The sequence below is a fragment of the Balaenoptera acutorostrata genome, chromosome 9 (genome assembly GCF_949987535.1).
Source record: "Balaenoptera acutorostrata chromosome 9, mBalAcu1.1, whole genome shotgun sequence".
NCBI classification, from domain to species: domain Eukaryota; kingdom Metazoa; phylum Chordata; class Mammalia; order Artiodactyla; family Balaenopteridae; genus Balaenoptera; species Balaenoptera acutorostrata.
This window is the reverse complement of record NC_080072.1, coordinates 90190844-90205687: the sequence shown is the minus strand read 5'-3', so window position 1 is coordinate 90205687 and position 14844 is coordinate 90190844. Positions and strand designations below refer to the sequence as shown.

Genomic DNA, 14844 nt, shown 5'->3' with positions numbered 1-14844 from the left:
CACTAAAATGCTTATTTGTAAAATAAATGAACAAGGCCTCAAAGTTTATCTAGTCTCACTAGCTCTCACAGCGTAGGTCGCTGATCACCTGATTTGGACCCACTGAGCTGCTTGTTAAAAATGCAGATTCCAGGACCTTATCCCAGATCCACTGAATCAATACTTCTGAAGGCAAACCTGGAAATCATTATTTAACAAGTTCCCTCTGGTGATTCTTATGCTTACTAAATTTAAGAACCACTACACCTGGCATATGTCTTTAACACCCATCATAAGTGGTCATTCAGGTTCTCTGTCACTGAAAAAGAATTCATTCTCTTACAAGGAAGCCCATTTCTTTTCTAAAAAGTTCCAAATGCCAGGAGGTCCTTCCTCCCCTTGAGAAACTACATCCAACTCTTTGATTCTCTATATTTGCAGCCTAATTTTTTCCCTCTGGAACCATACAGATTGTATCTAATCCTCCACCACATGAAGACGCTTCAAATACTAGCTATTGAGACTCCTCTTTGGGGGCAGTAGCTAACTATTCTTAGCTTTTCGACAGTTCTTCCCATAAACATGTTACTCAGACATTTCGCCATGCTCAGCGCTCACATCTGGATGAGTTTCAGGTGCATCAGTAATCTTCTTTCAAAGTGTAAAGCCCAGAAGCCCAATGTTCCAGGTGTGCTCTGCCATGACAGAATAGAATGGGACTGTTAACCTCCCTTGCTCTGAATACTGTATTTCTAGAATACAGCCTCAGGTGGCATTCGCCTTGGTGGTAGTGGCATCATACCTCTGCTTCACGCTGAACTAGCACTTAGTCTTTTTCGCTAATGCTACTGTTTTGTCACATCTTTCCTTCCTGCACAACATAATGCTTAAGAATATGGGCTTTGAGAAGACCTGAATAGACATTTTTCCAAAGAGGGAACGCAGATGGCCAACAGGCACATGAGAAGATACTCAGCATCACTAATCATCAGGGAAATGCAAACCAAAACCACAATGAGATATCACCTCACACCTGTCAGAATGGCTATCATCAAAAAGAACACAGGTAACAAATGTTGGTGAGGATATAGAGAAAAGGCAATCCTTGTACACTGTTGGTGGGAATGTAAATTGGTGCAGCCACTGTGGAAAATTGTATGGACGTTCCTCAAAAAACTAAAAATAGAACTACCATATGACCCAGCAATTCCACTCCTTCTGGGTATACACCAAAAAATACCAAAAACATTAATTTGAAAAGAAAACATGCACCCCAGTGTTCATAGCAGCATTATTTACAATTGCCAAGATATGGAAGTAACCTACGTGTCCATCAGCAGATGAATGGATAAAGAAGATGTGGCATACACACACACACACACACACACACACACACACACACACACACAATGGAATACTACTCAGCCATAAAAAAGAACAAAATTTTGCCATTTGCAGCAACATGGATAGACTTGGAGGGCATTATGCTAAGTGAAACAAATCAGAGAAAGTCAAATACTGTCTGATATCACTTATATGTGGAATCTAAAAAAATACAAAAACTAGTGAATATAAACAAAAAAAGAAGCAGACTCACAGATACAGAGAACAAACTAGTGATTATCAGTGAGGTGGGGGGAAGGGGCAATATAGGGGTTTGAGGAGTGGGGGGCACAAACTATTGGGTGTAAAATACAGACAATACTTTGTAACAACTGTAAGTGGAAAGTAACCTTTAAAAATGTATAAAAATTTTTTAAATTTTTTAAAAATAAATTAAACATTTTTTAAATATATGGGCTTTGGAGTCAGACAGGACTACGTATAAATGGCAACTTTACAACTCACTATCCATGTAACCTTGGGCAACTTGCTTAACTTCTTGAACTTTCATTTGCCTGTCTGTGAAATTGGGAGGGATGACCTCATAGGGTTGTTAGCGAGCTACAATCAATAATGTTTTGTATTAAAGCACCTAGTGGAGGGTATGTAGCAGTTGTTACAGGAAGGCAGTACAGCAGAGTAGTAAACAAATCAGCTATAAGATCAAGCGTCATGGGATTGACTCCCAGTCCTCTAGCTTACTAGAAACTTGGAGAGGTTTCTCAACTGCTCTAATCTTCAAAATATCATCTGTAAAAAGGTGGATAAGACGTGTACTTAAGGTCTTGGAATCAGACTGCCAGATTTGGATCCTAACTGAATTTACTGGATATACTAAGTACTCAAAAGTACCTTTCTTATTAATATACGTTAGTTTATATTTATCATTTTATTATGTCTTTTCTAATGCTTTTGTGGATTAAATGGAGTAAAAGATAACTACATATTCAGCTGTACCTGTCATATGTCATTGTGTTAAATTTAGACCATTAGGGAATTGAGATTATTTGTCACTCTGATTTTGTCATCCACTAAATTCTCTATCTTTTTGGCTACATGTTATCTGTAAATTTGACAAGAATATGTCCTACTACAAGTAATAAATAAACAAGCTGAATAGTATTAAGATCAAGAAGAGTGATTTGACAGAATCCTAGGAGATCCCGCTTCAAAATGGTGTTCCTTCACTAGTCATTTTCACTTCAACCAATTAATTCTATCGTAAAATGAATTTCACTCAAAACTTCAAAATGAATGGAAAGTAAAATTAATTTTAGGATCTACTATGCTTATATTTTACTAGCAAGACAAAAATTATATCTAGTGACAACTACACAAAGAAAAGAAATATTTCAAGTGATTCTAGAACACATTGGAATATATTCTAGAGAAAACTATGAAGATATGTTTTTAAAATGTCATTCTGTACCATGTTTACAGTAATATTAGTATTACAATTTGAAGCTATATATAGATATATACATATATAAAGAGAGAATAGAATAGGGTAATATACATATTTACTTCCATGTTGTCATGTACTAAGATTTTCAATGTAAGGAAAAAAGAATAAAAGTACAAACTCAAAGAAATTAAGTAAAAATCCTATAATGTTAAATTTGAAATGGCAATATTAATATGAACTTGTGATTTTTTTAACATACTAAAATATGTATTTTAGTTCTGTCCACTAAAAAGGCCTAGAATCAATAAATAATGCTAACACTCATTTTGTGGTCTCTAATTACAATTTCGCACTTTAAAAAAAAATTCTTGGAGAAATGGTCGATTCCAGTTCTCATTCAGGTAATATATTAGGTGAGCCTACAATGTATTACACCAGAAAGCAAGAAAGCTATAAAAAACCAATGGGTCATGTCAAAAGATACAAAAGCCTACATGAAGAGCTCCCATTGGCCAACGATAAGTCATTCCCCTCTTCAGCGTCAATACAATCATCCCCCAACTACTGGAACTATCAGATGATGATGGCTCAAAGCTCTATCTCTCATTGGGAATTACTCTCAGAAACTACCTCATGGTATAGTTATCCCTTGCCCAAGGGGTGGCCCGCAACCATTGACTGTCTAGTGTAGGGGTACAAAAGCCTGGCCCCCAAGTTCAATTTGCAACAACTCTGAAGGGCCATCCCATCTCCAGAGCTCCCCATAAGATAGGCAGAGGCCTCTACTACAACCAAATCACTGGTCCACCTCTCCCTCTGCCCGATCCTATCTTTCTCACTCCCTTATGCGTGTATTTCTCAAGAAAACTCCCCAATAAACTTTCTGCATGCAACTCCCCATCTCAGAGGCTGTTCCTAAGGAGCCTAGTCTAAGACAGTTTGTAACAGGAATGTGTAAGGAAGCAGAGTCTAAAATGGGATTTGGGAAGTGGATTACGCACCTGCTGGCTGAAATAAAAACCTCATGGCTGGTGGTACTAGAATATGGATATAGATGGCTCCTGGCATGCCGGAGTGCTGTGATTGTTACAAACTTCATCAGTGATGAACTGAGATGGAACACATATTAGGAGGTGCACTGGCTAGTGTAATATCTTTGATGATTAAGATGCATGAGAAATGGTAATATAAGGACCGTAGAAACAGATGGGTGAGCACCTTCATGTCTAGTAATGGCACGATTTAATAAGGCTAGTTCAATTCAATTCAGTAAGTATTTAAGTGTCTACTATAAGTGCAGAACACATAAGATAATGGTGAGACTAGGACCTTAATGCCCTTTTACTTCAACAGTATCTTACTTATTTCAGCTTCCCATGATATATTTCTCATTCTCCTCACTCAGTGGCAGGAGTTCCCAAACTGCTGTACTTGGAACCACCTTAATATCTTTTTTAAATGCCTGGCTCCTACCCCCTGGACATTCTGATTTAATTGGGATGGAGTGCAACATGGGCATCAGGATTTTTTAAAGATCTCCAAGTGATTCTAATGAGCAGCAAAGGTGGAATATCGTTAAGATAGATATCTCCTAGCTATCAAGGAGATTTTAATTTTATTTTACACTTTTGATTGCTTAGTAATGCCTTAAGCTTAAGAAAAATTGTTATGACAAATTTGCATCATTTATTCTCATCTTTTCTAGACTTTGCTGAGATAACTTTTCCAAAGATTTTTTTTTTAACTTATGTTAGCGGTGACAAAATTGAAAATCAGGACAACTACTTGTATATTGCTGAAATAAAATCTGCTTCAGAACCAAAGGCAACATATGTTATTAGCACATACTCAAATATTTCCTTTTCAAATGGTTTGTGTTTGCATTTACAACATTAAAATGGTGTTTAATAATTCTTTCACTATTTCACCTTCCCGATGACATGCCATTCTATTGCACTCTGAGTTGGTGAAACACATTAGTTGATGAGGCTTTGAACCCTTTCCTAGCATTATTTTCTGCAGCAGGTCCAGACAGGCCTTGGAAATTGTGAATAGAACAGTAGAATAACAGTGTACTTAGACTTCAGGAAAGAACAATCAAACAGAAACTATACGTCATGCAAGACTTCCTTCAGTTACTTGTTTATAATGATCTTAAACACCTTATTAAAATCATCTCCTAAACATTAATGACAATTATACCTTCTGTTATAATTAACATTTACTCAGTGTATTCGGTGACTATCTACTACATATTAGACACTACTACGTGCTGTGGGCTTAAAAAAATTTTCAACTTTCCTTTCAAGAGGTTTATGATCTAGAGAAAGAGCTCAGATACGTACACAAGACCATTTGGATACAGAGCTTGAGAAATGGGATACTCCAACATTACCTCAAGTTTCAAGCATTAGTAACCAAGACAATAATGTTATCATTGAAATAACTGAGCTCAGCAGAAGAACCCGTATAAAGAGAACAATGGTTGGTTCAGATTGAGGTCTACTGGGTTTTTTATGGCAATTTAATACCCATATAGTAATGTCCACTGAAAGGAAACTAGAATTTAGCAGATGGTTCAGCCTGGGCGAGCCTAATCCAACTTCATATTTAAGTAGAACAGAAAATGGGTGTTGAGTTTTAAAGACAAAAAAATCAGCTCTCCCACTGTTTTTAAGTAATGTCCAGAATTCCCACTATCAGACATTTATTCCCTGATTAAGACATTGTCTCTCCAGGATTTCCTTTTGGAAAATGTCAGATGGGTTATCCATAGTAGAACAAAAGAATTGTGTTCTGGCTGGAGAGGTTTGGAAGAGTAGAGAAAGCCTGGGGGAGGCACCACACAAAATGGGGGATACATGAGATTTCTGGTCACTCAGAATGAGGATGAAGAACAACAGGAAACAGAGCATCACAGACATACTTTACCTTCTCATTAAGCCTGAAACAGAGATTCAAATGGTTTAAAACATGAAAATAACCAAAATGACCTTGTAGAAGTAGCAGTTTCCAGAATCACATTTCTTCATTTTAACATGAGGGAATTCAACTTGATCACTAAGGTATCTTCAAGCCTCAAGGTTCTCCAATAAAGATTTACCTTGAAAATTTGACACTACATTTGTCTTCTTAATTTTAGCTAACCTTCAGCTATAAAATGAAACTATTTATGATAGAAGTTTTCAAATAGGCAAGATAATTTTAAAATATCATCTAAATTGAACATTAAATTGACTGGACTTTTGATGTCATAGCCAGCCTTAAAAATCAGACCTATTTGATTTCATTAGCTTCCCTTCCTTAAATTGCAAATTACATCCACCCGTTTGCAAATGCACATCATTGCTAGTGAGGGGGAAAAGATAGCTGTTTTAGCAAAAATCCCACTTCTGACAGAAAGTATATATTTTTTGATAACAGCAACTAAGCAGCATCATTTTATAAAGCAATGAACTAGTCTAAAACCCACACATGAATTCATTCCCATTATATTCAAAACACATACAAAGGAAGTCACATTAATTGTTGAAACAAAATTGCATATGCCAAAATATTACCTAATAAAATTCTGTAGTCATGTAATATTAATTTGAACCCAAAAGAAATTAAGTTTAGAGCTGCCTAATCTACTAAGTGAAACTCATTTACTGATAAACCAAATGAATCAAACTATATAATGCTTCTTTTTGATGAGGTTACCTACAAGTGTTTTATTTACCACAAGCCTTTTTCCTACTTTATTTGTATTTTCCATGTGCATTATTGAGCACACACAATGGTTAAGTGGCATTGTCCTAGAGGGCACAAAAATGTATGTATCATGCATCAAGTTGGAAACAAAGTTAGCCCACTAAAAATAATTCAGGGTGTAAGAAAATGTATATACAACATTCTGTGCTAATATAATAAATGCGTGTTATATATACCTAATAGTATATATAGTATAATAGTATACTATAGTATACTATATATAATATATATAATATACTATTATATATATAGTATACTAATATACTAATATATTATATACTAATTTAATATATTAGTATACTAATACTATTAGTATACTAATATACTAATATATTATATACTAATTAATATATAATTATATACTAATTATATACTATAATATACTAATATATACATATATATATAGTATACTAATATACTATTATATATATAATAGTATACTATAGTATACTATAGTACACTATAACAGTTATTCTACTGTTCTATTCACAATTTCCAAGGCCTGCCTGGACCTGTTGCAGTATAGTATTAGAATACTATAGTATTCTAATAGTATAATAAAATGCTGATTTCAAAATGCAATTTAGGTATTAAATAATAATATTATCTTACTAATGGAAGACATAAATTGTAGAGTGAATATATTAAGTGCAAAGAGAAAAGGGAAATATCAAAATGAACTAAGGTCACCAAGGAAGATTTTACCCAGGAAGTAGGATTTTAAACAAGCAGTAGATGAGCTAAGAGGGGAAGGACAATATGAACCTTACTAAATGTAAGCATGATGAAATCCTTGAGATATATTCTATGTTTGTAGAGGAAATAAAGGTAACAAATGAGAGTTATGTAATTATTAAAAACTAAAGAATATAAATTCTGCCTAGAAAAAAGACTTAAGTACCAAACGGGGAGATTAGAAACAAAAACAAGAATAAGTAGTCATAGAGTGATGCTTAAGAGAATCACACTTTAAAGTATTTTCGTTCCTGTAAACGAATTAACAAGATAGTCAATTTCCTCCTTTTGGTTTCATAGAGTTCTTAAGGAGAGTAGACTTTCTTCAACTGTGTACTCAGTCTACTTGTTGGCCATACTGAATCCCTAGAGTTGTCGAATTATCTCTATAAACCTTGAAAATCTACCTGAGATTTTTCAGAGAGGCGACAGAGGTTAATCAGTGGTGAGAAGCAGCCAGGAAAGTTAACCTGTTTAGTAATAGCCTAGAGAAGTTCATTGCCCCTCGACTGTCTCACTGAATCAAGCCCTAAAGCAAACCTTCGGAGGAGCCAGTGCGGTCATCCTCTGCCCTCTGGCTAATTCCACTGACCAAACTTTACGATGTGGTGGTGCGGAGGCAGCAGTTTCCCTTGAATTCATACGTGTCTATGACCCTGTTTAAAACAACTTGGATTCCGTGAGTCCTCTCTTCTGCTTCTCCTTGTGGATTAACCCTTCTCAAGGTTTACTTCCGTCTGCCAGCCCCTAAATAGGAAATGGATGCTCTCAAAGTTGGTCCTGAGCGTTCCGCTTTCCTTGTTCTATTCTCTATTCAAGAAAAATACATTGCTGATAATCACCTACTCTGTCCTGAGTGAATCACAGCACGTGCTAGAGGCTCAACGAAAAATAAGAAAATGTACCTCTCTTGGAGATCTCATTTATCTTTGTAACTTCAACTATTACAACTATTACAGCTTCAGAAAACTATTAAAACTCTCCTTTCAGTTCTGGTCTCTTTCCAGAGTTCCAGCTCCAAATATCTAACTCCACCACAATGTCCTTCCATTACCTAAACACACCTAAACCTAAATACATCATAATTCTCCTCTCACTATATTTGCCTGCCAACATCTCTACTTGTCACTGAAACCTGGAGGTTAATCTTGTTCTCTTCTTCACTCTAACCAGTCACCAGGTCCTGTGAAGTTCCCTTCACAAAGTCTCTTTCATTCAGACCATACTTTCTGCGTGACTCCATACTGGGCTATTAAAATAATCTCCTAAATGGCCTCTAAGCCTCCTCTGTCTCTCCCTCTTCTAACCTATGCCACTCTATTAATCTCCATAAAACAACATGTCATATGAGTCACAGCCCCTCAGACAGAAGAATGAGATTAAAATTCCCTGGCCTAACACCTAAAGTGCTCCAGGATCTATCTCCTACTTACTTGACTCTCTAATCTTATTTCCCCAGTGGGGACACATTCATTGCTCTCCTATTAGCCACGTGTATTACAATGTCCATGAATTTGCTTGTGTTTTTTCTTCATAAGTTGCTCCTGCTACCAAGAGCACCCTCTCTATCTTTTCCCTTTATCTATGTCCTACTTTTCCTTCCAGAGCTGGCTCGAGCCCACAGTTTCCACATAACCTTCTCTGTGTCCCAATCCTTGGTGTTTTCCTTTTTTCTTTTTCCTAAATGTTGGCAATAATGAAGCTCACATTAGTATTCAGGAGTCTTGAAGCACCTATTAATCTAACCATCTTGGTACTTAAAATAATTATATAAGTATATAAATAATATACAACTTATATTGATATAGTAATAAAATTAATATACTCTAACTATCTTAATTATCTATGTATAGAAATTGTCTTCCTCTTTAACTAGACCATAGATCCCTAGACTATGTTCTCTAAAGATGACAAATATGCAATAACTTTGCTCCTGCTGCTAGGTCATAACTAAGTGCTCAAGCAACTCTAATTATAAAGCTTATTTTTCAGATTGTTCCTGATTTACAAAAAGATAAATTAATTTAACATTTTCATATGGAAAGCAACAGTATTGATTAATCAATAAGTAGAAACGAAGCTAATTAAGTATCTGGTGCACTCTTACTAATGAGAGTACAATGAAATGGAATCAGAAGTAAAATTAGAAAAATTGCTGGCAGCTCATTTTAGCTTGAAAGAAAATCTCCTCTCATAATTAAACAGATTTGTTGATTTTTAGTTCTTCAAAGGCACCAAGTTGACCTCAATCTAGTCTTGCTTCAACAAATAAATTAGTTCCTATTTATAGTATCATGAATGTTAATAAGGTAATCTGACATTAATTGATCTACATAAAAATCAAAACATGGTTTTATATTTCCTAAGAAAAAATATACACTTGAAAAACAGGTTTAAAAAGAAGCTTCTAAACTCCAATAATTTCTCCTCAGTCTGATTCTTCACTTCTTCCTCCCTGACAAAAGCTGTGGAAGTTAGAAAATGTTCAGGGGGTATGTTTGTGTGTGCTGTTAGCAGAGAATAAGTTGTCTCCACCTTTTGTAATTCCCAACTCGCATCACTCTAGTTCTTTTTAGGAGTGATAAATTTAGCCAATATAAATTTGCCAAAGCTAAAGCAGAACATATTTGTTTTCTACATTCTTCTTGGTTTCCTCCTAACAACCAATCTCACCTCCTTCCCTTAGTGCACCTTCCCCATCTTCCTAATCACCAAATGCCCAGAAATTAAATACAACAGTAAACAAGTCCCCTGAAAGGTACCTTCCTGGTGTTGTCTAAAACAAATGCACTCTTCTGTTTGGGCATTTAAAACACCACAAGCATTCTTACTTAGATTAAATCATGGGTCTCCCTGGTCTCCAGGCATGTCTAGACATGAACCATAAAGGGAATGAGATCCTTGGAGTTTCTCTAGTAACTGCAGGCCAAATCAACAGCAACCCTAAGAACAAGCATTCTTTTTTTTTTTAAACAGAATTAGGCCACACACATTTCATCTCGTTATTTTAATTTTTTAGTTGTGCTACCTACAAAATAAACTGCATTTTAAAAATCTTATTTCAGTAGGCATCGCATATTGATGACTTTTATATAAGTTTTCTTTATTTTTTATCACCTTTGAAGATAAGTTTTAAAAATCTAAATTTCAAGGCATCTACTGCAACCATTGCCTTGGATGGCAGCAATTCAGCTCAGGTAAGACATGTAAGACGCAACTAATAATCATAAAACATCAATCAAAAAAGAGGTATTAAATACTGTATTGGGTAAAAATGACTAACAATTTGAAAGAACAGAATTGCTTTTGTAACTATGTCCTAACCAAGGCTTGTAAGTCTGCATATTGTTAATGGAATGGAGGCTATTTTGCTCCTGATTTTATTTATATATGTATATTTAACTAGAAAATACAAAATTGGTTCTCAGTTATCTCTAGAGAGCTCAGAGGTTAATTAGCTCTGATTACAGCATGTTGCCTGATATGGCTTCGTATATTATACATGTTAAAGGCATGTGAGGGGTTTACATAATGTATTCAACAACATTGTGCCTCTCCCAATGATACAATGAATACAAATTACAGTTAGCTGTAAATGACCTGCCTTTTGCAATTTAACTTTACAAGTTAATTTTTACAATTAACGTTTTCTGTACTGTACATTTTATACTTCACTTTGGTTTCTTACTCTTCTCTTTGGTGTACACAGAAGAAATGATTCATTTAACAAACAATGGGCTGTCTTTCATATTCAAAGATAATGCTAAAACTCACTCAAATTCATCCTTGAGAAGTTCTTCTGGTGTTTTAACAGTGTGAGCTTAGAATATGTGTTGAATGATCTAGATCACCTGGGCCTATCCACGTTGAGTGGCGTCTATGAGACCACTTGCTGGGTTTAGGGAACCAATCTATAACTGGGGAGTTTTACTTTGTGGGCAATAATTTAGAACTAAGGTTTTGGGGTCAACAACAAGTAATCCATCCTGGGTGCATGAAGACCAAAGGGCAGTCAGGGGGCTACTTCCAATTGAGTTCTACAAATTGGGTAATCAGAGAATATTCTTTATTCTCTCCTGATTCATGCACTGAAGGAAACAAGGGGAAAGAGTAACTAAAGGAAAGAATTATTAGTAGACGTCTCCCAGAAATCCTAATTATCCTCTTTGCCCAATCTACTCCAAATGCACACATAAACACACCTACATCATCCAATGTGGAATTGTGAGAATAAGAAAATGTAACCGGTCACAAGACATTGTTTCTCTCTCCTCCACAGCCCTCACCCTGAATGTCCAAATTTAGTCTTGCTTCAAGGACCTACTCTAGTGCCACCTCCTCCATGAAACTTCCCTGACCAATTACAGTTCTCCTACATGCCCCACCCTGCCCCCTTTATTTCTACCCACCTTAGTAATTTACTATATACTGTCTTGAATGGCAAATAATGTACGTTCACCTTGTGTTACCATCCAGATTGTACATAGGGAGGGTGGAATGAATGACCTTAGGTCCTGAACATATAGCAGGTATTTAAATAATTATATGCTGGAAGTAGGACTCATTTTTGCCTAAAGCTGGCCTACAGAGTACAAAACTGTGGCCTTGATCTCAAGTGGTCCAAACTCTGATCTAACTAATGAGCTGGCTGTCTCACTCTTTTACTAGAAGATACAGATCCCACCCTATTGCATGGCCCTCCGAGAGTGTAAGAGAGAACCCACGGGGAACACAAGGGTACAGATGGGACCTCAAAGGCTGTCCTCCTGCACTTCACAGGCTACCCAGGCCAACCGCCCATTAGAAAATTCTAGCCTACAATTTGGTACTCAGCAAGGTGTTTTCCCTGACGCGGATGGGTTTGAAAACTGGGAGGGCCTGTGGGACTTCTTGGAGAGGGGGGAGGGGAGGAGCTCAGGGAACTTCTCAAGACCAGTGTCTGCCTCCGGGGCCTCTTCCCCACAGGGGCCCGCCCTCCGCCCCTTCTCGCTGCTTCCTCCCCTCCCCCATGCAGCCCCTCCCCCATCCCACCCCGTCTCGCGCCCGCCCCGCCCCTTCCACCCGCGGGGTTCCAAGGGCGGTTAGCCCGCCACGGCCACGGTTACTCGGCCACTCGGAGCGGCGGGGCGCACGGGGTTGAGAGAGCCGGCTCTAGAGTTGGGCCCAGAACTGAAGAGAAGTTTTCTGGGGCTGGCCGGACCCGGGTGAGGGAGGTGGGAGCCGGCCCGAGAAAACGAAGGGGCGGGGAAGGGAAGGGAACCTGAGCGGGAGGGCCATGGGAGGTGCGGGAGACGGCGGCAGGGAAGGCGGGGCGCAGGGATTCGGTGGCCCCGGTGAAGCCAGCTGGCTGGGCGCTCCCGGGAGTCACCTGGGCCTGGGGGGCCCGAACCTGGGGGTGCAGGTCCCCGCTGGAGCGCCGCCCGCTGGCAGTGCCAAGGGTGCGCGGCGAGTCCGGCGGGGGCCAGCGCAGCCAGCGGGCCGGGCGAGAGTGCCCGGGAGCCTTCGGAGGCGTCCTCCGAGGACCCGCGTCCTGGGCCTCGCGCCTAGGCACTGTCGGGCGTCGCCCCCGGTGAAATGCGGGGTCGCGGCGGGCCCGATCCCGCGGCCCGCCCGCTCGGGGATACCGCGTCGGCGCTGCGAACCGTCCGGGAGCTGCAGCGCGCGGGCGCCCGGTGCTCGGTTTGTAGGCAGTGTAATTAGCTGATTGTACTCTGATGCTTACAATCACTAATTCCACTGCCATCAAAACAAGACACAGCATCACCCGCCGCCCCGCCAGGAGGAAGACGCCACCCTCGGCGGCAAACCGCCGACCCCAAGCATTTGAGAAGAGCCCGCTGAGCTTCGAGATTTGATGCGTCAGCGTTTAGCGCTGCTGACGGAGCACGTTGTCAACATGCTAGTAACCCCTGCAGACTCCTGCGAGCTGCTGCTTCTAGATATGGTTAAACTGTTAGCAACCTCTAGGAGTAAAAGTAAGATTGTACAATACCATGTAAGCAAAGCGAAATCCGTGATGTTGAATGGCTTTAAGACATTTAAACTGCTGGGTGGGGCCCCCTATGTAACGCTTAATGCTGTTTGTTGTGATTCATTGTGCCTATTTTTCATTATTTAGTAGGGTATTCACCAACCCCCCAGGTAAAGTGAGCTACAACTGAAACAATGATTTGCCTGTCGCAACGTATGGGGCACCAACCTGAGACGCAGTTTATGATGAAAGCCTTTTTTTTTTCTGTGAGTCTAGTTACTAGGCAGTGTAGTTAGCTGATTGCTAATAGTACCAATCACTAACCACACGGCCAGGTAAAAAGATTTGGGAATTCATCTAAATGAGCTGCCTGTGCATATCAGTGTTCTGGGGGTTGGGGGGGATTTGGGGGATTGGAATTTGCTAACAGTACCCATTGCCTATTTTTCAATAGGTCAGCCAAGAAAGATATCAACATTTTGGCTGCTAAATATACAACATATGTAATATATGTATATCTTTATATACAATTTTTCAATATTGCTTCAGGCTCTGAACCAAAAAATTTTCGGATATGTTGGGGAATAGTTTTCTCCTTAGCTGACTGTCATTGTATAGATTTGTAATTATCAATTTTTGAGCTATCTTTCTGTGAGACTGTATTAATATCTTGAAAGTATAAAGTGCCATAGGTCACTATGGAAACCATAAGGCCATAAGGAAACTAAATTGTGATTATTACCAATGTGTCCATTTCCTTTCCTAAATTGGTTTTATGATGTCCATTTCAATTCCTGCCACAGTAATTACAACTTTCCTATCGCTGAAACGGTTAAATTGTTCCTAGATTAACCAGATCTCCCGGGAAAGCTATGCACATACACTTATTAATATTTTTATAAGAATTCATTAACCAAAATTTTTATAGTGTTTTTCATGAAGGGACTGGGTCCACTCATCCGATATATTTACAACTGTTGCAGTCTAAGCAGCTTTTAGTGGGACTGATGTTACAATCTAAATCGACCTTCTTTCCGTAAGATTGGTCTTAAAGGATGCAGGGGAGAAAGTGTATCAAACATTATATACAGAGGTGCCTATCAGCCCAGTTCACACCTCTAGCTTCCATAGGCTAGATTGTTAGCTGCCTTATTGAATTCACCAACCACTGCAGGCCCAGAACTTCCCCATAGAGGGTGCTGAGCTACAGCAATCTGGTGTGGAAAGGGGATTGGGACGGTGGAGCTAAGGGAAGCTTTATTTAGATATAGTTGGGGGGAAAGGAAGCTGGTCGCGGGGTGGGGGGAGGGGCGGGGGGTGGAGGTGGTGGGTTGGAGGCTAACTCAGAATAAAAGAGAGCTGAAGTGCTCCCCCACTGACTCCAACAGGACAAGACGCCCCAAAGTTGATGTTTTGACTCTCCTATCTCGACACGAAGGCTTGGACTTGTCCCGAAGTCTGCGATCACTGCAGAAGTGGGATTCAGGTGGCGCACAAGCGCGCGCGCTAGACCCCAGCTTCTATCGAGGAAACTAAGGGCTTCCGGCCGTGGTTGTGGCCAACTTAGCGGGTTTCCGGTGGAGGGGGGGCGGGCGGGCGGGGGGGGGGTCTGGGAGAA

The 14844-nt window shown here is 39.2% G+C and overlaps 1 protein-coding gene across 1 annotated transcript in view; it reads right to left on the bottom strand.

Annotated features, from left to right (window-relative positions):
• The window catches only part of BTG4 (BTG anti-proliferation factor 4), a 32594-nt gene that overhangs the window by 17517 nt on the left and 233 nt on the right, over positions 1 to 14844 (bottom strand). The gene's annotated exons all lie outside the window — the stretch shown is intronic.